The sequence below is a fragment of the Vicugna pacos genome, chromosome 23, assembly GCF_048564905.1.
Source record: "Vicugna pacos chromosome 23, VicPac4, whole genome shotgun sequence".
NCBI lineage: Eukaryota > Metazoa > Chordata > Mammalia > Artiodactyla > Camelidae > Vicugna > Vicugna pacos.
The window spans coordinates 16,877,802-16,903,201 of NC_133009.1; the positions used below are offsets into that span (position 1 = coordinate 16,877,802).

Sequence of the window (25,400 nt, forward strand, 5' to 3'; positions counted from 1 at the left end):
CAATTGGCTGGATTCCAAGACAGCCGTCCCAGACTGAATTAGACTCTATATAGTAACTAGTGTAAATAGTGAAGGTTTAATGTAATTACTGGTATGGAGGCATACAACTTTTCAAAAGTGAAAAACCAGTTGGTTTTAAGTTAAATCAACATAGTGTGTTTTTAGTAGGGGAAACAAGCAGAACACTTTACCAAAAAATAGTCAAAATGGAGTACTGCAGATTTGCACATTTTGCAATAGCTAATAGAGGTAGTGTAACCAACACAGGGAATAGAAAAAACAACCACCGCCAAAGTGGGCAATTAAAAAGACAATGTAAAAAGAAACTGCATGACATTTTTATTTTTAGGAAATAAAATGAGGGACTTGTCTTTTCTTCCTCCTCCCCACCCTGAAATAACAGATTTCAGAACATTAGGCTGTAAGACAGTAAGAGAAATAGAAGATTTTATGTAGCCATCGAATGAAATCCCTGACAAAATTCCTGGATCTGGAATACAACACATTAGAAATCCAAAGTCCTATATCTAGATCAGCTATTGGTACCATACAGTTTAAATTAACCAATTATATTAATCTTTCAATTCTCACATCTATAAAATCAATTAACAGTCTATCCAAACTATTTTCTAATGGTTTGGAAGGACAAAACAATGTCTGCAAAGGTAATGAGCAATATTTTAATTCCCATTATCCACTTTAAAAGTAAGTATTTCTCAGACATGTTCTATGTGTGAAGGGCTAGGCTAAAAAGTGCAGAGAAAATGATGGTCTTCATAATTTAGACAAATAAAGCACAGAGAAATGCTGAACTAGTGATAACAGTAACACGATAAACAGGCATCTCAGAAAAACAGCTTTCACAAGACAGCAGTCAGGGAGAATGAAGCTGGACTAGATCAAAATACCAAATAAAAAATTGCAGTCATTAGGTTTAGCTAGGAAGAGAAGAGACAAATAGGTGGCCATGTCCTTCGGGTTCCCAAAGCATAAATGCAAAGTTATTGCATTTAACACACCGTAGAGTAGTTTGTCACCTCCACTTAGACTGTAAATTCCTCAAGAACAGAGACCTTATTCAATTTATTTTTCCACCCCTAAGGTCTAGCACTGGGTCTGGCACACAGAAGACATGAAATAGTTCTTGAATAGGCAAGGTAAGAACAAGATTCCCTACGTAAATTATTGTATTTTAATCTACACTGTTTGGCAGGTTATTTACTCGTCTCTCAACTCCCAAACCACCATTCTAGGCTCTGCTCTGTGGTGCTATGCTGAGACAGCGCAACTGAATTTCACCAATTCTTCACCAGGGAGCTCCCTGTTAGGCTATGCCAGTGGAAGTGATGAATGGAGGCTGGAAAGCAAGAAGAGGGGCGAGAGAACTTCCTTCCAGTAGTAACTGGCAACAGCAGTCGGTTCCAGCCTCCAGCTGCTTTCTGTGTACCTTAGAACTAGCTTTATCAGCAGCTTAACAAGGCTGACCTCCTCAAAGGTTCACAAACAGGCCAGTGAACCTCTCCTCTGAGCTCTTCGACTGATTACCATAATGTTCTCTTTTTGCTCTTACACTCATCTAACCATGTCCCTGTACTAAATGCCCTCTGTTGAAATTCCTTTTGAAGTTTGTTTTCTCTACTGGACACATACATTGTTATACACAGTGACTCTGACTGCTCTCCTCTAAGATATCTAGCTGCTTTACTGAAGGGGAAAGTAAAGGAAGTTTGGAGTTCTTCCTATAGATAAAAGGTTTTAGAAAGGATAATGCCAAACCCTTTAAATTTGTGTCTGTTAATCTGCAACACAAAAATCATTTAACATTTGTAATTTAAACCATCAGCTTGCAAAGAGGAGAAAGAAAGGATATGAGAAATATTTAAACAGTGCAGGCTACTCCAAGCAGGCAAAGCCATGTCCTCCTATTAGAGCACACGTATCCTAGAGAAAATGTGAGATGTTACAGCTGACCTGCTGTTCTCGGTGGTCTCAGTTCCCACAAGCCTCAAGCCTCTCTTGGTGTGAGCATGACGCCATGATGAATGTGATTCTAATAAAGACTTTTTTTTTTTTTTTTGCTGTTGTTCAACATGGCCCATAATGCAAGCTGACTACTTCATCTAGTGTTCAACAAAGAAACAGCAATTTGTTCCAACACTACAGCTGAACTGAACTTATTGGTATGTTCTCCCATCCTAAGGGATTTTCAAGCATAATTTTTTACGACATGTGATTTTCATTTTACGCATTGACTTTAAAATCTAACTTATTCATAAAATACAACTCTACAGCATAGAAACAGAAAGAAATCCCTCTTGCAAGAGAGTCCATAAACATATCTGTTGAAAACTAATGACCAAGATGCTTTTGATATTTTTCATATGGTTTGTTATTTCATTTAATAAGATGCCCTCATTAGACAATTTAATCTAAGATTAATTTCAAAAGTAATTTTTCATTATTGTACTTAAAAAACTGGTTTTTTAAAAATTACAATAAAATGGCAGATATGTAGAAGTGGCAAACATATTTTAATCCATTCTCTAACTGAAATTATGAGCAAATTCAAGCAATAAGAATCTTCCTTGGAATTTTTAGTAATGTATGTATATAGCTGCTGAGCATACAAAAGGTTTCACTAGGTCCAGACATACTAGTCCACTTCAGCTGCCTAACATTCGTAAGACTAAAAAGAAGTGAAAAGAACTTTAAATGTGAAAGTCAATGGCCAGTTCCACTGGAGTTCCTCCACACAGCATAAAACTGGAGAGTGGCCACCTACCAGCTTAGCATCTATAAAGTCAGGTACTCATCACCTGGCTCCTGTCTATGGCTAAACTGCTACTTAAGTCCCGAGAGTCTCATTACTACAGTTCATGTAAAATCAACCAAACTATACTTCTTACAAGAAACACTAGAGAACCCATTAGGTAGAAAAACTTAAAGACAGGTGGGGGTTGGGATGGGGTGGCTAGACAGGCTATGTGTACCTACAGAGAATGCACAGGGTAAATTTTAGTGTACCTTTGTACCCAAATTATATGGGGATCCACTCAGTTAAATGCAAATGAACATTCAATAAACTACTATAATTTATTGATATAAGATATCAGAGAAATGAAAAAAAATCAGGAAATTAAGTAACTGGTGTTTGACGACACTGTCTGTCTTCCACACCATGTGTAATAAACACTAATTAAAAATCAAGTATAGATCTGTATACTTGGGCAGACTGTCCATAATCTCACAGTATTTTTCCTTTTTTTAAAAACTGTGAACTGTTATGCACTGTCTAGTTTCTCCAGATTTAACAAATGGGTTGCAATAAAACTGTGAGGTGCTTTAAGTCATACCAGAAATGCTGTCAAAATTTTAATGAAGTTCATTTTAACGTCAACTCACTTCTCTTGCTGGAAGGAATTACGCTTCTGTGCTAATGTATAGAAATGAAACTGCCACTGAAACATCTGGTTATATATTATTCATTAGACATATATCACCTTTACTCCAAAAACTGCATAATATAAACACAAATCATGAATAGATCAAATTAAAGAGACAGACCTGACACCAAACACTGAAGGTCAGTAATAGACAAGTGAAATTCCAAAGATGTTTGCTGACCTGCTCTATATTTCTAATCACACAAACCTGGGAGCTAGCTGTCTTGAGTGCTCTATAGGCGGAAGAAAACCTCAAAATTCTCAGTATGTTGAATGTCCGCATTTTTTACATAACGTTAATAGTTCTAATTTAAAATTTTTCTATGCAGCATACCTGAGGACCATCAGCATATTTTTCTAATACTCAAATGGACTAGCCTACTCAGGCAGTTTCCCTTCGTAAGTTCTCCACTTCACTCTCACACCCACTATAATTAACCTCAAATGTATATTCCACAAGGGTACCTGAAGAAAATATCTCAAGTCCTTAGGGAAAGTGAGGGGCCATATTTGCTGTGCTATTCTTGGGAAATGGAGTCTTACATAACTACCTATTATTTTACTAAGAAGTACATTAAATGTACAAACAAGATTTTTAAAGATACCTGTTGAGTCTGACAAGTAGAAATTTCAGGAGGAAAAGAGGAATAACCAAGAGTCATATTGCTGTCATTTAAATTCTTTACAAATCAAAGAATCAAATCTTCACTTTAAATCCACGGACACCGATCTAAGTTATTAAAATATTCAACAACTATAATGCAAGTCGGGAAAGTAGATTATCTACCAATTACACTAAGTATTCCAGCTGATCATCCTGAAACCACCAAAAGTAGATCACGTAGTGCAAATCACTCACACAATGGTTTTAAACACAATTTTCAGTCTAAAACACTGAAATCATGTCTCACTTTTTTTTAGTTTTTAAGAATAAATAAAGCATATTACTAAAATACCGAATGCAAACCTATCCCTTTCATAGCAGAGAAATTTCTTTACACACCTCCAGGAAACCTGACATTTTAGAACCATCTTACCACGTAAAGGCACACATTCTCTGAAACTTCTGACAGCCAGGCAGTAGATCCAGGGTTTCAAGGAGATAAGCCTATAATTGGTCTTAGCGGTCAAATAATCGGCACGAACCTCAAAGTTTTAGAGACCAATTTCTACTAACAGTATCTCTGGGAGCAGGGAGGTGGCTTCTGTAGGAGGGAAGTGATCCTGACAACCAGGATGAGGACTCCTCAGCGACACCGGGTACCAAAGACCTCCGCGTACACCACAGGGTTCAAAACGCGAAGCTTCCATCAGAAGCAAACGAAGACACCCCCTCCCCCCACGACTCCTCCGGGGCAACCTCGCGGCTTTAGAAAGCAGCAACAGATACTCCCGAGCAGGCAGGCGGCACTCCAGGAATGTTTTAACCAGGCGGGGTCTCCCCGCAGCCCACAGGGAACCCCGACGCCGAGCAGCTCCTCCACACGCGACCCTCGACTCCAGCACCCCGGGGGAAAGGGGGCTACTGCACAAAGCGCCCCTACCCCACCCCCACGGTGCGGACACACACACCCCCGGCTGCGAGGGGAAGCCCGGAGGAAAAACCCTGCATTCCACGCGGTGCCCCTCCAGAGAGGGGCCGCGGAGGCTAGGGCCCCCGCCCCAGGGAGGCCAGGGGGCCGCAGCGCTGCCTCGGCCTTCGCGCGGGGGAGCGAGCGGTTCGCAGCGAAGGAAGGAGTCCCCGAGCTTCGCCCACGGAGTCCTCCCCAAGCCGGAACCCCCCCCCACCCCGCCAAGACCCTCGAAGAAACGGGAACAATGAGAAGCCGCCTCCCTCGCCATCCCCGCCCCGAGAGCGGCCGGGGGCGGCGGCGCCATCTCCCCTCACACCCCCGCGGACACACACCCCCCCGGCCTCGGGGCCGCCGTCAGCCGCCCGCAGCCCAGCCCAGCTGACGCGCGGCCCGGCCAGCGGCTCCCGCGCCCCTCGCCTCCCCGCCCGCCCCGCTCACCGGCTCCTGCCCCAGCTCGGGGCTCCGCTGGCCGCGGCCGGAGCGAGAGTCGGGTACAAGCCGCCGCGGCCGCCGGCGCCGCCGCACAATATGGCGAGCCTCGGCTTCCGCAATGGAGCTCGGGAAATACAACAGGGGCCGCTCAATATTCATGAGAGACCGAGGGGAAGCCGGCTCGGCCGGCGCGGCGGGGAGGGCGGGAAGCAGCGCGCGGACGAGGGGGCGGAGGCGCGGGACGGGGACGTGCGCGGCGCGAGGAGGCCCGCGGCGCGAGGGGAGGGGGCGCCGCCGCGTGCAGCCGGGAGGGCCCGAGCCGCCGCCCCGCCCCGGGCCGCCCGGCCCCGCCCCCCGCGCCCTCCGCGGGGCGACGCAGCCCCCGGGCAACGCCCGGATGGCGACGGGGGCGCCCGGTTCTCGCCGTGCCGAGCCCTTGGGCGCTCTGGCCCCTGCCTGCGTGCTTAGATTACGACTCCGTGGCCGGGTGCTGGGGTTCGGGCTCAGACTTTGCTCGCCGGTGACTGCCTCCTGGTCTTATGCCCGTCCCACCCCGTAGAAATCCTCACTAGGCTTTCAGCTCTGGAACTTCACCTGAACTTCGGCACTCTTGTCACCCCCGCCCCCATCTCCAAATCTCCAACACACACTTTCCATCCTTGAAGACTGAACCTACAGGACCTAATTCCAGGGGAAATGACCTTCAATTCCAGAAGTCTATTCTTGGATGTCTGTAAGCATTCTGATTGTTCTCATCAGCTCTTCCTACTTACCTTGCTGCTGTTTTATTCATTCCTCCTTGGCCCCGCCCAGTATTCTGAATTTGAGAACAGAAGAAGTGATACATTTAATAGATGTAATCGTTACCTAAAACACAACCAGTTAGTCTACTAAAACGTATATAAAATGTGTATAAATAACGCTACAAACCGAAAAAGTAACAAAGAAGTGAGAGTTCCCTGACCTCAAGAGATACTATTCGTGAGATATCACGTTCTCTTGAAAAGATAACCAAAAATACCAGACAGTAAATGTGGAGACACTTGTGGCAGGAATGGACTGCACTGGGAACTGCACTGGGCGAACTAGCTTTATAACCTCCAGTGTGTCTCTAACTATGTGACTTAAGTAAATTACATAATTGCTCTGGACTTTATTTTCCTCATTTGCAAAATGAGAGGGTTGTGTTGAAGGATTCTTAGATCCTTTCCAGCTTTTGAACTCTCTAAAGCTCTCTACAAGCAATGCCAAATAAATGGTATGAATTTACATTAGATTTTGGAAAAGAAAAGGATCAATTCTAGCTGGTGTGTTCAGAGAAAATTTACCAAGGAGCTAGGATTTGAGTAGGATTGTGAGGGATAGCTTTGGATAGGTAGAAAGAAAGAAGTCAGGCATTAAAATATTAAAGACAATATATTATGTGACCTACCTAACAATCCATGAAACAAGAGCAAAGCCAGTGACTTGAAAACCTTCACCTACTATCTAAAGCTTTAAACAAGAAATGACAATTCTCAGACTCAATAAGCCCTTCAGGGTTAAGCTCTTTCTCCAAAGTGAAAAATAAAAATAAATAACCAGGAATGCTTCTGCTTCTTCCTTCTTGTAAGACTCCACTTTCTAGAAGTAGTGCAGTTGCAGAAGTATCTTCCTTTTTTGTACACAACTGTATGTGTCATTCAATTAATGCTGTTCATAATTCAGAACCTTTTGCTCTAGTGAAAATGCTTAGGAAAATAATGATGTGTGTTTAAGTTGAGAAATTCAATTGATGTTGAGCAAATTGATCATTTGTAGAAAGCACAGGAACTTTATGGATAAAAGTTAAATATAGTACTTAAAAAAGATTCACAGGAGAATTACTGGAAAAATAGAAAACTTAAGGGATATCTGTATTAAATGTGATTAAAAAGCTAGACCTCAGGCTAGCATCCTTAATGTGGAAGACACTACTGACAAATTAATAGAGCTCCTAATATCTACTTTATCTCTTACTCAAAAACTTGGACTGAGAGAGTATTATGGGCCTTCCCTGACTACATTTATCAGGAAGAGTTATGTTATGGTATAGTAACAAACATCTCCCATATCTCCATGCCTTACCATGACAAAAGTTTACTGCTTGTTCATACTTCATATGAATCAGACTCACTCTGTTCCAGTCACTCCAGGAACCAGATTGACAGAATATTCACCATCTTGTAGTTGTAAAACACAACAACTGAGTCTCTGGCAGACGAAGAAAGTGACTAAAGAATCTCTATGAGCTTTTCACAGCCTTAGCTTGGAAAGGAAACAGATCACTGATCACATGTCATTGGCCAAAACTAGTTACATTGCCTCCTCCGTCTGCAAGGGAACTGAGTCCTCGAACTGAGGCTGAAACAAGTTCAGGAGAAGTGATTATATTGGTGAACAATGCTAATGTCAATCACCCTGACCCCACCAGTCAGCTCCTAGATATTATGAAAAAACTTTAAGGACCTTTATTTTATAACACTGGCTCTCTTGAGTGGCTTCAAGATAGGTATGCTTTCAAAATAAACTCATTGTACTTGTTAAGAGCTGATAATCATATAAATAGAATGGGCTTTCCGTGTTCCTTCCCCTTTGTTTTAATTGTATATTAAATCAATGTCAAGTCCATAATCAGTCTGTCATTAGTGGTTTGACATATTCAGCCTACATTCTTTTTGTTAATTTTTTAACCTGACATAAGGGATACCACCCTGAAAAGATATACTCTACTAATATTCTGCCTCCTTGTTAAATGTACCAATTGGAAGTGATAATTATATTTCAAGCAGGAAAACATTAAATTAACACTATATAACACAAGTATCATTATATAGGTGGATGACTAGATGAATTCTAGACAGAAAGATTATTTTCCCTCAAAACTTCAGAAGTAGTACCTTGTTAATCACATAGTGAGTTGGGTAGACATCTCTGATCACAACAATCACCTCTTTACTGGCTTTCTGCTATGGTAATGCTGTAACACTAGAGAGATTAGTTCAGCTGGGTCAACTTTTATTGAGCATCTGCTATGTGCTGACACTTTGTGCTTGGAATAAAGATGTTAATGCAAGTAGGACATAATTTCCTTTAGAGCAGAAACCTTGTTCACTAGTGTGTGTACCTAACACAATGCTTGGCATATAATAGATGCTCAATAAATAGGTGTTAAGCGAATGAAAGACTGGGAGTCTTTGATCCCAGTGTGTTATGAAATCAAATAGTTCATATGAGCTTAGTTTACCTCACTGTTACCGCTACAGAACAGACATTTCTATCAAGATTACATTTAGTCCCTCAGCGGCTTTCTCTGTTTAGGCAGTGTGTCGTAAATGGAAATTCATGCCTGCCTATACTATGTCCACTGCATGGATTTCTTTTCAGCTGCGTTCCAAGTATCCGACTGTTACCTGCTCATTGTGGTAAAGATTGCAGGCAGCCAGCAATAGCTTGTTAATAATAAACTGTGTATATATCACCATTTATGGAACACTTCTATAGCCATGATTTCACTGACTCATCAGAGCAATCCTCCAAGGTATTACTCCTGCTTCATAGAGGAAGGAAATCTGACGTCAGTAGTTAACTAACTCTCTCAAACGTTGAGTTCATAAGTAGAAGAGCTGAGGGTCAAACCTGGATCATCTGACTCCAAGTCCAGGATACATCCCGTTACTCCGTGTGGGCCTTCCACTCTGTGCTGCATACTTAACTCCAGCATTTTTCTTCTTTCTAATGAGTAAGCAGTCTATGAGACAAACATCCCCAGAGCTTCCTCTCAACACTGTTATTTATTCCTTACTGTGGTCTGTTTTCTAGAAGCTAGAGATGATAAATTTAATAGTATATGAGCCTGATCTGTTAACAGAAACCCAGCAGCTTTTATTTTTTTGTTTTCTTAGAAAAGTTGCTTTAAGAGAATTAAACAAAATTAAAGGTAGGTTAAAAGACTGAAATAACTTGGGATTTAATCTCTCTCTCTCTCTCTCTCTATATTTATATATATATATATATATGTAAACATACACACACTATTGTCAAAATGTATCTTCAACCAAAATCTTTATTTACCATCTTTTAGATGTGCTGTGCTTTATCTGAAAGGGTCACATTAAGCTGGGACATTGTAGAAAGGCCTAAAGAGACCTATAATTCAAGGTGGCTTCAGGAAGCAGGCAACTCAAGATTTACTACCTCTTCAGCTGAAAAAATACAGCTCTAGCCACAAACGTCAGTGAAGTTTTATTTATATTTCAGTATAGTGAATCTTCCTGTGACACTTCTCTTGGTGTTTTAGCTCATTGTTCCTTTTTGTATTCCCAAGACAACTAAAATAGTTGTAACTGTGCAACTTAAGAGTTAAACAGATTAAATGATATGAGCTAGTTAGACTTTGGGGGAGAACTAAACAATATTGCTATTTCCCTCCTATGGAGACTTGGAATGATATTTTATATGTCCCAGATGTGGCTGCATTCTGCCTAACATCTGTTAGTGCATTTTATTAAAATAATGAACTAGCATGTGTTTGAAAAGTTAAAGGAATGAATAAAAGTTTTCATTCTGATGCAACATGAACAGCCAACTGTTCCTCTATAATTAATAATGGAGCACATAAATGGGAGATATGATTGTGATACCCAACTTCATGTATAAAATAATGTCTGACTTAATAATTACTGGCTTTAGTTCTCTAATATGAAGTAAGTTTCTTCTATTCAGACAAACTTTGTAGGTTTTTTCCTTTCAAAATGTTTACTGCAAGAGATGAGATCTGTGCCTTGGCATTGAGCTAGGAACACCAAGAATAATCCTGGAAACTAACAAGGAATAGATAATTAAGATGGAGACTCAGAACTAAAATGGAAATGTCTCTGGAAAAGAAGGCTGGAAGATCCCAGAGGGAAAGAACAGATGAAGAGTGCAAAATATTTAAATCAAGTTACAGCTTGCTCAAACTGCCCTTGCAGACATTTTAATTTTCCCCACTTAAAACAAGTAAGGTGCTAGAATGGTATTTGTGGGGTAACAGTGGAGGGCAAAGACATCTCTTATCTGACATGTTTCTTGGAAATGTTTTTTAGTAAAGAATTTAAAAGAACTGCCAAATCCTACCCATCCAAAGAAAATTTTGTTTTATTTCACTACGCTGTATTACGATCTGGAAACCCCTACAGTAGCCATCTGCTGAGTCATTGGCATTTAATACTCCACAAAATTAAACCGTTTAAATAAACATTGAATAATGTACTAAAGTAGGTTACAATTCAGGTAAATCTGAAAACCATTCTGGTCAACCTAGAATACTGAGGTTTTATGTATTACATCTAGTAAGACATATTTGCTAAGAATCTTAGTCTGTGGAAAAGTTTTTTTTTTTTAATTTATTGAAGTAGGATTGACTTACAATATTATGTTAGTTTCAAGTATAACATGGTGCCTTGATATTTTTATAGATTACACATCATACAATAAGTATTATACAGTATTATAAAATATTGACTATGTTCCCTGCATTGTATACTATATCCCTGTGACTTGTTTATTTTATAACTCTTGGTTTGTACCTCTTAATCCTTTTACCTGTTTCACCCATCCCCTAGTTTTTTCCATCTGTGAGTCTATTTCTGTTTTGTTGTATTTGTTCATTTGTTTTGTTTTTTAAATTCCACATATAAGGAAAACATACAGTATTTGTCTTTCTCTGTCTGACATATCTCAGTAAGCATAATACCCTCCAGGTCCATCGCTATTGTCGCAAATGGCAAGATTTCGTGCTTTTTTATGGCTAATGCTCCATTGTATTATTGTATGTATTGTTTCATCATTGTATGTATTGCTTCATCATTTTCAAATAAACACATTTCATCATGCTTCTAAGATCAGAACTGACTGTGGTTGCTAAGAATTATGAGGTCCGCCTCATATGGAGCAAGATGAGATAAAGGTAGCTGCAGATGAACCTTCCTGTCATATTACACTGTTAGGAACGTATGGTGCCCTAACCAACCTTGTGGTGTCTCTCTCCCATACTCACTTCTCCTCTGATATCATCAGTACTTGTTCGAGAACAGGAGTGATGTTCAGAGTTAGTGGATTTCCAATTCCTTGACTTCTTGATATTTACACATTCTTAATCTTCAGTTTCACTCTTGGACTTCATCACATTAGCTGCCCTGGTTTGACCCTCCCTTTCCGAAAATTTGAAAGACTACTCTGGGCCTGACCTGAATACAGCTGTCCCTTCTTCTGCATGATCCAATTTTTAGCTATTTGCCAACCTATTCATTTACTGACTTGGCTCTTTCATTAGGCTTGTCCGTATTCTCATCCCAGCCTTTAGCTTGGGGCCTCAACACGTAGCAAATGCAAGCTGCATTACAAGAAGATGTCACAAATATAAACTGGAGACACCAGGCCATTCATGGTATGGAAAAAGAGCTGTCTCTATCAACAAATGCAAAAAACACAGAGCTCTTTAGTGGAAAAGAAAGCACTGAGATTGCTCTCTTTGGAAATGAATACTCCAGAAATAATCTTGGGTCAGGAGAATCCATGTTAGGAATGTTGTGTGTGGTATTGTTACATCTACTTGCTGCAAAGTTCAATCCATGTGAATGGTTGTGGCTGGTGAGAGGTCTGATAATAATCCTTTTTATCATTAGTTAAAACTAGCACTTCCTTGTTTGGGGTTTCTCAGATGCCTCCATGTTTAAATGAGGAATAGAAAGGTCAGTTAGATCAGTTAGAAGACACAGAGGCCACCTGCCCACTGCACAGGGTACCCACTGCAAGTGCCTGCCCATCATATGCTCCTTAGAAAAGAATCCTAAAATAGTTGCCAAGAAAACTTATAATTTCCCCTCTACATAAAATATAATCACTCAAGTTCACTTTTCAATTGTAAGTCAGTTTTCTTCCTTGAGTTTATGAGACTAATTATCTTCATCTATCAGCCTTTCTCACCTGGAACTCCTGGAGAGAACCAAGCCTGAATGGTGGAAGGCATCCGTGGTCTAGAATGGTTCTGGTTACGTTCCATTTCTGGAGAGCAAAGACTCTAAAAATTGTCTGTGTTTGGTGGATTCAGATAAAGAACTTTGGTTGAGAAAGATAATCATTTGTTAGTTTTTGGACGTGTAATAGTGTAAGTTCTAGTTTTCCTAGAGAGTAAGCTGATTTTTCTAACGTCATACAATATAACAGTACTTGTACAAATAGCATGTTAAGATTAGAACTCTTTCTTCCATATTTTAAATACAAACACTAGAAATTGTGAAAGTGTGATATTAACCCAATTTTTTAAAGTTACTCTAGCACAATCGGGTAATAGCACTTTTCAAAATTACCATGCTATTCTATGTTGCATGGTTTGCTGATCAGATCTTTTAGAGGATCATCAGAGAAAGGGTAAAATTCACCAAGCATGCTCATTTCAAAGAAAAACATATTTTTTAGGCCTTTAAGTTTAAAATTAATCATTCAAGGAAGACAGCACTATTATATACAGCCACATAAAGCTTTCTTTGTCCATGCGATTATTGCTTTGCAAATTAAGTCCTTTCATTAAGCCTCAGTTCCATAGGATTTATGCTGAAAGACCGACCCTCTAACAAAGACATGAAGCTCTGTTAACAGTCATAAATATCAGGTTTGAAACTGTCCCAGAAGAAAAGGAAGCCTCAGAACCCTCTGGGTTCAGCCATTCTGGCGATGGGTAAAGGCAATTTGAGTCTCTGCTGGTGTATGAGGCGGGCAGAAGCGCTGGCTTCGTTCCTTCCATTAATTGGTAACTAATATTAGTCTGGGCTGCTCCACACACAACCAAGATGGTTTTAGAGGCTGCTTCTCAGAAAGGACCCAGAAAGCTATTGAGAACTGTCAGTGCAAATCCTCTCACTGAGCAGTGTCAGAAAAGGGTTTCAAACGACTGTGCTCAAGAAATTTTAGTTTGACATGGTTCATACAAAACCAAAGGTGAACCTATAACTAGTAGTGAAGAAATCTCAAACCATTATTAAAATCTGCTTAATGAGATTTATAGAAAATCTAGTATTTAACAAGCGCTGGCCTGGAATCTGGAGACACGAAGTGGAATAAGATACCATCAAGAGTCTCAAGATACTGGTGACCGTGAAAAACCATGGACAACACTCATCATTTCTCTGGCCTTAGCTGCCTCACATGTGAGATTCAAAAAGATGACCATTTGGTTTCTGAGGTTCTTTTTAGGTTAAAAGGCCTTTTAAAAAGCAAACAAGCAAATGATACAACTTTCTCATTCTAGCCATTTCTACCAAGCAGAGGTAGCTTTACCTGAAGTTCCATATTTTTAAATGATAGTGATAAAATGTAAGAGAAAGGCCTCTCGGTAGTCACACTGTGTAGATTATTCTTTGTCATTTGCAGCAGAACTTTGCTGTGTATAGTTTCTTTGCCGTCAAGTCTTCTCATTCAGGAAGCAGGACAAATAAACCACACTATTTTCTACTAATTTGTCAGGAACGAGGACTAGCTATGCTGGAACTACATATTTTTAGACAACTGAATCCCATATGCCTGGTGGCCCTGTTGGTAGGGATGGGGTGGAAGGGGCTGCTTTGGCAGAGTGGGCATCCCAGAGCCAGAGAGCAGGGGCTGTCTCTTACCTGGAATTCTGGGTGTCACTGCAGTCCCAGCAGTGCCAGAACCAAGAGCAAAGGGATGGCAGGTCACCTTTAAGGTCCAAAGATATTTTACAAAAATAGATATTTATGTATGGATGCAGGGAGAAGAGAAGGGACAGAGATGAAACAGGTTGGACACTAATTTTAGCGTGCCACAAGGAATACTCTCCCGTCAGTGGATTACCCTCTATTTATTTCTTGTAGGAGATTTTAATTAGCTCTCAGCTAAACTATAAGGATAAAATCAGATAAATATTTCTTAATGAAATCCTGTAAGGTTATAAAACATGATGTGAAGAAGGACAACTTGTAAAGTAAAACTTGTGTTGTGGGGCAATGTCATCGTCATAAACAGCCACGCAGTGCCCTCTGGTGGCCGAATGAGAAGTGGCATGAGTGCTGCAGGACCCTCTGGTTCTCTTAGCTGTTGCTGACATCAGACATTATCCCAAGCTTGCTGTTAGACCAAATTAGTCTGTAAGATTCAGTGTGTTTGTGGTGACTCTAGTGGGAGTCGTTCTCTTATCTTGTTGCAGTATGGAAAAACAGGCCTCTTTCCAAGTGCAGTGCTTCCGGGAGTATTTTTTAAGTATCCTAGTCAGGACTTGGTTTCCAAGATAGAACATAGAGAGGGGGTCGCTGCCTCCGGGAGGGGGCGGGGGAGGTGCTGGGATAACTGAACTGCATCACAGCCCTGCGTGTCTGGTTTAGAGAAAACAGTACATCACAACAAAGCATACTTACGGAATCCTTCTGACAAAAAAACCCAAAAAAACAAAAAAAAAACTTTGGTTTTATTGAAAATAGGAAAACTATCAATCAACATATTTGTATATTCTCATTTAAATTTATACCTGGAGTCATTCCAAAAAGGGCTCACCCTGTATTCCAATTCACTTCTCGTTTAGTGTGGATAACTATCCCTGTTCTTTAATATTTTTGATTATATGACTTTAATGCCTGCAGAGTATCCCCTCCCATATCTTGTACATAAATAACCTAATTCTACGGTTCCTGTGGTCACCCTCCTCCACCAACCATATCTTGATTATGTCTGAAAATGGAGTTCAGTTGCTGAGTTCCAGGTAGCTTCCAAGTCTGGAATTATTTGCTGCTGGAGCACTTTCACTTTATCCTTTTTCTCTCAGGATGGCAGATACTTCATGTCTAGTCTCCTTCCTAAATTGGGAGCATCTCCCAGGCCAACATGCTGCTCAATCAGTTCTCCATCCAGCTCCTAGCATAGTGCTTGGCATCTGGTAAATTCAACAAAGATCTGAAAAGCAGTAAGTCCAAATGAATCGCTCATTGTTGCAGAGAACTTTAATGGTCCCCAAAATCCATTCTTCAGCCCTGCTTGCAGCATATGAGCACATCGTTGCCAACGGGAAGAGGAAATTACTGATGTGTGACATTGTAGACTGGCTGATTAAATCCTGCCACATGCATTTCTTTATGTTCTTTCCTCTTATGCTGATGGGTGCAGATACGGATGAAGTCCTAGGGATGGACAAGCCATGTGAGGAAGACTCTGGGCTCCTGAGTGACCATGTCAAAGAGCACAGTACTTCCCACCTGAACATGCACCCGGCACTGTTATGTGGGAAAATATGTAATGATATGATGCTGAAACATAGCGGTTATTTGGAAATTCATCATAAACTAACATACCTACAAAAGGCTTAAATCACAGGATTAATTTAAATAGTGATCAATCTACTACACTTAAAATGATCAAAGTGGGGCTGGGGGTGAGGGAGGAGTCAGCAACAAAACTGGATTGGACAACAGGAGATACTGTGCTGCTTTTACTGAATGGAAAAAATAAAGGAGGATGAGACAAGCAAGAGACAGTGAGCTCAGTTTCAGGTATGTGGCTTTGAGTGGAAGCAGAGTGGTAGGAAGCTGCTCTAGGAAGCGGGTTCAGGGGCCTGGAGCATAGGAGCGAGGTCAGGACCGCGAGGGAGATTTGGGAGGCAGTCTTAGCAGTTGATGTCGGGGTAGAGTTGTCTTTTAAAAGGTCATTCACTTGATGCAGAAAAAAAAATGAACTGGATAATTAAAATGCAATCTGATTGTTTTATTAGAGAGTCTCAAACATTCCACTAAGGCTAAGCAGAGAGAATTTTTAAAAACAGGTACAAAGACATTTCAGTGTCGTCAATTGAGGGAGTGATAGAGAAGAAAGAGAGAAAAGAAATGACATGTAATTCATATAAATAGGTCAAAGTGGAGAGAGTGCCATTTAGTGTTTGCTGAGTGCCACTAGCCATTATGATGTTAATTTCAAAGAAGCTGATCACACATCCTTGCAACCCATTTTCTTATCCAACCTTTTAGCATGAAAAATTTCAAACATACAGGAAAGTTGAAAGAATTTTACAGTGACACCTACCTATCCATTACCTAAACTTTACAATTAAAATTTTACTATACTTGCTTTGTTATGTATCTGCCCATGTATCCATCTATTAAGTCATATTATTTATTTGACACATTTTAAGTGAGTAAGATGCAGAGATCAGTATATTTATTCCAATTACATCCACATATGCATATTATGAACTGGAGTCGAACATTTGCTTTAAGTTTTCCAATCTATTTTTTTCTTATAGTATTTTTTAAAGTCCGTATCCAATTCCCTCTGTTGGAAAACGGATAGCACTGCATTTTTACTTTATATATAGTGTTTGTGAAAGCTGCTCTTTTGCCCCCTTCCTGTTTGCCCATTTCTGTTCCCCTTTAGCCTTGAAAGAACCTAAGTATAGGAATAAGGTCACTAGGCAATTTAACCTAACTCCTGACCTATGCTCTCCTGAATGCATACCATGCCTTGCTTAACCTATTGATTCTTTTCCCACAAGAAGGAGGAATGAAGAATTAAGTTGTTAAAGAGTAACTGGCTCTCTACCTCTAACAGCTCCCTTAGCAGTCCTGCAGGCAGATCATGTGGATATAATAACATCTGAAAAGAGAGTCAGCCAGTCTGCACACAATGGAGAAAGATGCAGAACTCAACCTCCTGCCTCAATGATTCCCCAGGATTCCTCCCCATTTTTGCGCTTTAAAAACTGTCATTGCTGAACAGAATCTCTGGAATTAGTCTTGGGATGTGAGTCTGCCTTCCCTGCAGGTTGTGGTGTTTCTGATTAAAGCATCTTTCCTTTCTACCATCACTTGCCTTTAGATTATTGACTTTTGAGCAGCGAGAAGTCAAACCTGAGCTTAGTAACATTTATGACTCTTTGGGGATGCCAATACCGAAGACTTTTACCAATAATTACACTTGATTAGATCCTTGAACATAGGGGCTGGCCACATTTGCCTATTTCTCTTCTGTTTCCTGCCACCTAGTATGTGGCTAGGCAAAAGGTAGGATCTCTAATTATTTGTTAAATGTGTTTTTGCAAAATACAGATGATATTATTTCTTGATCAAATGGAGTTAAGCTTAGGCCATGTCCTGGGCATACTTGGGACTACTAAATACCAAGAAATGCTCTGCAAATCTTTGCAGTTTCATGATGCCCTGACTAGTCCCTGAAAGAATAAACTATGTAGTGTTGCTTATTATAATAAAGAATTTGGAATCTAAATTTGTAAGTTCAAGTATTGCTTTTGCTTTAATGTGATCTCGGAAAAATCTCTTGGTCTGAGTTTATTCATTAAATTTGGTTGAGAGTTCCTACGTACATTTGATACCCTAGCAAATTTCAAATAAGACATTGCATGTAAAAGAGTTTGGCAACTGTGACCTTGCACACAACTGTCATCTATTATTTCACATTTGAAGGATGTGAAAAAACCAGCAGTCTTCCCTCCCAACTTCCCTCTTTTCTTTCCTTCTGTTACCAATTGCAAGGTGGTGTGCCTGACCCACAGTGAGGCTGAACAAATAAAAATGTAAGAATTTGGAGCAGAGAAAAGTTTATTGCTGGGCCAATGGCTTGTGCCCAAAAAGCCCCAAGCTCCTTGAAAAGTTTGAGCAAATCACTTTTAAAAGCCAGGTGAGGGCGTGGCTTCCCAGGGTATATGATCACCTTATGTACACTTGTGTGACTGATGCTGAGGAAATACAGCTGTTAATATTATCAACCCTTAGGTGCCAGAAGGTCTAGGGGTTACATGCTCATGATCATCAAGTAGTTAATTTTTTCCTTTCGGTAGTGGTTTTTAGCATTTGAAAAACTCAGGAAACATGCATGAGATACTATCTGGGCACTTCCAGAGGAGGTACAGCAGAAAAGCCCTGCAGGGTCCTGCTTGGTTACTAACTTGTCGGATAGCTTTTCTGGATTTTCAAAGTGGTTAACAATTAACTTCTAACTTGAAAACTTATAATACAATTGATTAACATCACTTTAATCTTATTTTAATTTACTACTTGGAGCTTCTTTAGATACCAATGATGTTTAAAAATGATTTTAATGCTGTTAAGAACAGGTAACTAAATTTCCTAAGTAAATAAAATAACTGTGGACTAAGAATGCCGCCTCCCATATCAAACAAAGGATGCTGTGGCTATGAAGCCATCAGCCATTGTAGTCACCTAGGCAGTGAGCCCTGAGGGAACTGAGGATGGAAACAGGATACTGGCTCTTGATAGCTAAGGTGCATATCAAAGGAATGGTTTCAGTGAGCCCAGACTCTTGAATCTTCCCATACATAGAGAAGTGCTAAATTCTTTAACTTGAGATATCTAGTTTCTTTAATTAACAGTAACCTTATAATGTTCCCACTACCTGGTCTTTATTGCAAAAACTCCTATATATCCTGGTTCCTCATTTACCTTTTCGGAGCAGTCCATTAAAGTCCTCATGAGACAGGAAGAAAGGGGGCAGGACACAGCCACTAAAGGAATGACACAACAGTTAGCACGAAGATGGCAGAAAAGTCAACTCCCAGTAGACTTTGAGGCCCAAAGAGGCAGGAGATTTGACTTCCAGTACACCTTGATCTTCATTATATGCTCACTGTGATACATTAGCATGGCAAATGACACACCCACAGGCTCCATGGCAGTTCCGAGGCTGAACATAAAGGTCAAAAAGTGAATGATGGCCCAATTCCTGGGCATCCCAGTCCCTTCCCCAAAGTAGTTGGAATAATCCTCCCACTCGATAGCATACGAAATAACCAAGCTTAGAAAAACTAACAATCCCCACACCTTGTGGCACCCTCCCTTTGGGTGAGAAAGACTGCACTCTACCTATGGAGTGTGTATCTACTTAAATAATCACCCACCCCATGCCTTGTGGGCTCTTTGGCCTTCTGAGATGGTCTACACTTGGTCTATAGAGTATGCATCTCTCCGAATAAATCTGCTTTACACTACTATGACTTGCTCTTAAATTATTTCCTGTATGAAGCCAAGTTCCCTTACTTGGCCAGGTGCATCCCAGGGACGCGCCTGAGACCTGGGACATGGCCATCTTCTCGCTCCCCATTTTCCTGTGTCACTCAGAAAGTCCGCCAAATAAAACATAATTCTCAACTTCTAGGTTGTGTATTTTTTTTCAGTTGATGTAGGGATAAGATTTACAAAGAGAAAAATTTTTATGTTGTATTAAGAGATTCTGTTATAGTGAACACTTGCAAACTTTTATACTAAAGGCGAGGACAAAATTTGCCTTTAAGAATTTGCTTGGGAAAGTGGTAGTTTATAGCATTAAAATCTGATTTTTTGTGTTTGTGCCAAGGATGTTTCCTTTTTATCTTTTTCCATAGGCAGCAATAGGGCTTGTTAAATATCGCTGAGTTTGACCTCCTGGGAGCTCTGGGTGGTGCACAGTATATGCACCCTTTGAATACAAATGCTGTTTGACTTATATGGTCAACGCAGAATTTTGGAGATTAGCATTTTAACCAAACCTAATCTCTTATCATTTTCTGATTCCCCCACCTCGCCATTTTGTGAAAAAAAGTTCAAATAATGAACTTTTGAAATGACAGCTACTGTTCTCTCATGGAGATGCATGGTCTCCATGAAACATAAACGTAGCATTACGTGTAGTAACCCTTCCTAAACCCTACGTCAAGCATATTGCAGTGTTCAACGTGATCCATTATTAAAGGAAAGAACGTTTCATTCAACAAATACTTACTGAAGAGCCATGCTTCTGCGGGCAGGTTGGAGGGGCTAGTGTATATGGCCATGATGTTATCGTACCTCTAAACTGAAAGTTGGCTTCTATTTTCCCCCCTCGTTTAAATTTTCTTTTTTGGGGGGGATGTGTCTCGCAGCTGCGGAGCTCTGTGGCCAGGGAGAGGCATTCATTTCCCGCCGCGGAAATTAGGGAGAGGAGGGGCGGGGCCTGGGGCGGGGCCTCGGGCAGGACAGGGGGCGGGGCCTCGGGACCCGAGTGGGACCGAGCGACTGTGCCGTTGGCGGCGCGGCAAGGGCGTGCGGGTTCCAGGGCGGGCACGGCCGCGGCGCGACGGACGTAGCGCGGCAGGTGCGCGGTCTCCCTTCCTTCAGCGGCTCGCCCGCGGTCAGACTTGCCCCGGTCCCAGCGCGGCAGAGGCCTGAGCGCCCGGGCGGGCCGCCGCAGCACAGGGAACCCGGACGCGAAGCCGCGGAAGGGCACAGGCGATGCCCAGCACCGAGGCGGCGGGGACGCGACGCCGAGGCACAAAGAGGGCGGCGGTGGCCGGGAGCCAGGCGAGACGAAGGCACGTCGGACCTCAGAGCCTCGGTCTCCTCCTTCCTGCGGCTCAGGGACACCCTGCCGCGGGGGCAGGAGGGGCCCAGCACGTGTGCTGTGGTGCGGCCGCCTCCGGCTTCTGACCAGCCGCCGCCTGCTTGTGGCAGGTCCGTGCTTCGTAGGGAAGCCTTTTACTTCCTGCTCACCTGAATAGTGAATTCCTATTTTCTGACGGGCTCTTAAAAGGGAACAGTCGTGTCTGTCCTAACTCGTCTCAAGAAAGACCTGCTCTATCCATTTCTTCCAAATATCTTCTCTATGTCCAGGGTCACGCCTGGCCAATAAATTCCTTTCTTGCACTGTTCGCTAAGCCATCATTCCCTTTCCTTTGTCATCTCATGGAATTAAAAATAACAAGACAAACCATCTATTCTAGGACTGCTCTGACACAAATGCCACAAGTGGTCACTCCTGTTTGCTGACGCGACCAAACCTGGTATGTGCTATTAGAAAGTTAATAAATAATGAAATAGAACATTAGGGCTAATTTGCACCTGGTTTCATGGTTCCATCAAAACTGTGTAGCTTGGAGATAGTGAAGATGAGAAAGAAGACCAAGAGCACGCGAGACCAACGGGTACCTGTTCTCAGCAGGTATGGACTGACAGGTGCTGCAACACAGGCCGGAGGGTCAGCTCTCTGCTAAACGTCAAGTGATGTGATAAGTTTATCCTTGCTTACGGGCCTGTAGGTCCCAAGGCTTTGCCTTAAGCGCTCACTGATAAAGTGTCTGTTTCCTGTTGACTAACTTCTATTGTTGATTATTAAATAAAATATAGAGTGTAAGAATTTAAAAAGTAGGAAAAAAATAACACGGGTAGGTTTGTGATAAACATTTGAATGACTAAACATTTCAAACTACATTGAAAAGCTTAAAATGTTATGTTCTATTGCTTTAATAAATAGGACATCTATAAAATAGTACTTACATGATGTTTCTCAGTGAGCATGGCTACTTCATAGTTGGCTAAATATTGATATTGTGGTAGTTAACTTGACCATATTTTAATTTTTATTTGTGGGCTACCTTTTACATTTATAAATTCCTACACTTGAGTAGTCTATTCATTTTACCTGCTTCTTCTCTTGTTTACTTCTCCTCCCGTCCTTTTACTGAGTGGTTTAAGTGAAAAGGAATGTTTATTCTAATACTTATTAAATAAATTGTGAAAACACGGCAGCCAAACATAAACCCCCCCAAAAGACCATTTTTTCAGGAAGAAGATTGTAAAGTGCTTCAGTTAATTTTTGTGAATTTAATGTTGGTGAAAAATCATATTTTTCTTCTTTGGACAGGTAACATTCATTTGTATATTATTTTTATAAAAATGAAAATGTCACCATAATTAAGACTGTTATTCATTAATATTAATGGTTGCTCTTCCTAGGAGCATTAGACTTTGGAAATATATTCATTTCATTTATTTAATAAATATATATGTATATATACGTGGGTATAGATCTACACAATAGGCAGCCACACTGCGCTCTGGGAGCATCAAAGATGCAATGACTTGTCTCCTTGACTGGGTAGGGGTAGGGGTGAAGGAAGAGGGACTTCACAGGAGGATTGATAGAGTTCTGAAGATCATAGGACCATAAATAGGTTGAGGCTTTGTTTTTCTTAAAAAAAAAAAGTGTATTCTTGGAACTTGCATTACATTTTAATTTGCTAAGTATTTCCAAATTTGAAATTTGGTACTCTTACAGAATTCCTTTTTAGGAGGTGCCTGGATTTTGTTGACCTCTCCAGACAGAACTTTTTACTGTGCAGGGTAAAAGTGCAGAGTTAGTGGTCTGAATACGGGCATCACCTACTTTATATTTGATGGTTGCATAATTGGTCAGTGACCAGTAGATATTTGTGTAACAGTTTCCATGTATTGTTTCATCCACTCTTTTTTTCCAAAAAAAATATTGGTAGGTTTAACCTGATCTTGTAACGGGTGGGCAAATGAAAGTAAATAAAGAGATGAAGCTTTCTCAAAGTCAGTTGATTCATTCAGAGTCAGAGCCAGAAATAGACGCTGAATTTACCGATTTAAGTCTGAGAACATATAGAGTAAAAGTTGTTTTAAAAAATATTACCTAATTTAAGGCCTTCACTTAGGAGATTTTCCAGTTTCTATTTTTAATAAGGTGAATTCCTTTAGTTGTGGAACAACTGGCCTTCCTTGGGATGGAGGAAGTGTGATTGCTGGTCACAGTGAAGCGGATTTTCTCTGGGTATCTCTCGTGGAGACTGTTCTTATGGTGGTAGAGCAAAGCCAGATGGGCACAGTCCCGTTTCTCAGCTGTTGTTTGTTTTCCTGTTATCTGGCAACACATTTGGTTCTTGCCCATCCTCTACTATTTTATGGGTATCTTGGAAATTCCCAGAAGCCTGGGACCACTAGCTTAGGGAAATTGTTTTCTGGCCTTTTTTGCATGTCTTTCCATGTCTTTGGATCATTATTTGCCAGCTGCCTTTAAAGAAGGTGATCATTAGCCCTATAAGCTTCCATGAACATCTTTTACTTTTAAACAATAGAATGAGGGTTGTCAGCTCTGCAGGAGGGAACAGATGTTTTTCACTTTTATTGCCTTTCAAATGTATGGAGAAAAGTCAAGTGAAGAGAGATCTCCGTGGCACAGGTTTGTGTTTCTTTGGCAGATGTAAAGACATTTAGCAGCGATGGAGACCAAAACTTTATCTTGTTTTAGCTGTTAAGGACCTGATCATATCTTAGGCCATTGCACTGAAATCTTTCAAATATTAATTTATATTAATGTAACAAGTATTAATTCATTTGAAATATAACTTTTTCAGTACTTACTGGAAAAAATGCTCTGAAATTTGAGATTCCTTTAAGTGCAGAGTATAGCAGAAGCTTGTTAATAGAATTTTGCAGTTAACGTTTAGACATATATAATGTTAAATTTGTAATGCCGCATCACTTTTGATAGGAATCTTTCCAAAGTCAATTATGTGCTTATCGGTCTTTTAACACATGGAATAAAAGTTTAATCTGTTTTGAATAGCTTAATGTCATCTTCCGACACATCATTATTACAGCCTATGAGACTGTCGGTGATGCCCCCAACAGCTGTTGAAGTGAGGCTGGTGGCCCCAGTCAGCTGTTTCAGAGTTTTTGTATCTGTGTAGTTTTCTTAACTCTTTCCTTCCTGTCAGCTAATTATTCTTCGAGCTCTCTTTAGTCCCAATTACTTCTAATTTGATTTTTCTGATCAATTTGTTGTTGGTCTGTAATTCCTGTAATTATGATGTTAGCTGTAATTATTGCACTTCTGCTAAATGGCCAAGCTCTGTTTTGGTACATTACATAATTATTTCCAATCCTTAGAACAATCTTGAAGTGTAGCTGTTTATCCTTCCTTCTCCCAATGAGCAAACCAAGACTCAGGCAAGTGAAGTAACTTGCCTAAGGGCATTAAGCTAATAAATGGCCCGTCTCGGATAAATAAAACCGAGGGCGATCAGTGAGCTTTTGGAGGACTAGCTAACTAACAAAGGGCTTGTGCTTTAGAATTTGGATTGTTCTCATTCTAAAGGTTATCTTAATTTATATGTCAATAGAGAGAAGGACCCACTCTATCAGTATTTTCTGATACAGCTTGTTAAAATTATTAGACTGATTGGTTAAGGCCAGGAGTAGACTTATTTCTGGGAGTAGCATCTAACAGAGTGTATATGTCCCTTTACTGTCTAATAAATGAATGAAGTTCCAAAAATCATTCCTGATCTATATGAGGCATCATTCTTACTGTATCAGGAAAGGGGATTATAAGGGTGCAATCCTTTTCCCTATATCTTGCCTTACTGGCTTCTATATGTCTTAATGGAAATTTGGCAACATAGGCTGAGACTGGGAGCACTATTCTCAAGTCATTTTAGTTTGGTCTGAAATGTCTTTCTCATGTTTCTTTAAGACTGTAGTTTGCATTGACATCAAGTACCCCTACGGGTTCGGTGATGGGTTTTAATGACTGATTTTTGAGCTGAGGACTGGACTACTTCTAACTGCATTTAGGCATTTGGATACAAGTCATGTGTATTTGAACTTGAACAGGTGTTTTTAGGGCTATGTTTCCTTTTGATTCTATTACAAAATGCTGAACATACTATAGCTGGGTGATGGTGGCAGCTGTTACTCTAACTACTGTTATTTGAGGTAAATCTGCAAACTCATAACTCAAATAACTTCCTCATACATATGAAGATGGAGGAGTAATTTTAAATTAATAATGTGAAGATTAAATGTGCCAACTAAGGAATGTCACTTGCTGCCTGGTTCTACAAGAACTGGGTCAGGAGCCATTGTAGTTGCTGACCTGCAGTACACCTTGAGAATAATTCAAGGAGGAGGTCAGGAATGAGGTACTCTGTGCTCTGGACAGACAGACAGAACAGGCCCTCAGATAAATGGATATATTTTCAAGGGAAGTTTTTGTGAATCCCAATTCTCGCATTTTCCCATACTTAGAAAAGCACTAATGCCATTAACTGAGATATTGTTCCTCTTGACTAGCAGTAACTTTCTATCAAGATGTGTGCTTGACT

General features: G+C 40.6%; 1 protein-coding gene and 1 long non-coding RNA gene across 3 annotated transcripts in view; both read right to left on the reverse strand.

Annotated features, from left to right (window-relative positions):
* The window catches only part of RNF2 (ring finger protein 2), a 42,585-nt gene extending 36,344 nt beyond the window's left edge, over positions 1 to 6,241 (reverse strand). Inside the window, exon 1 of one of the 2 annotated variants that reach the window (XM_072948545.1) lies at positions 6,223 to 6,241. The gene's annotated coding sequence lies outside the window, so the exon portion shown is untranslated. Of the gene's footprint in view, positions 1 to 5,455; positions 5,747 to 6,222 lie in introns of those variants that run through there. The other variant, XM_072948544.1, reaches the window with a different exon arrangement.
* A 9,097-nt stretch (positions 6,242 to 15,338) lies between these two features.
* Positions 15,339 to 20,432, reverse strand: LOC140688612 (uncharacterized). Its single transcript, XR_012063311.1, has 3 exons — positions 20,240 to 20,432; positions 18,925 to 18,986; positions 15,339 to 15,636 (listed from the first exon to the last, which is right to left on the reverse strand). It is a non-coding gene; the product is annotated as an uncharacterized lncRNA (long non-coding RNA).
* Between the last annotated feature and the right edge of the window lie 4,968 nt (positions 20,433 to 25,400).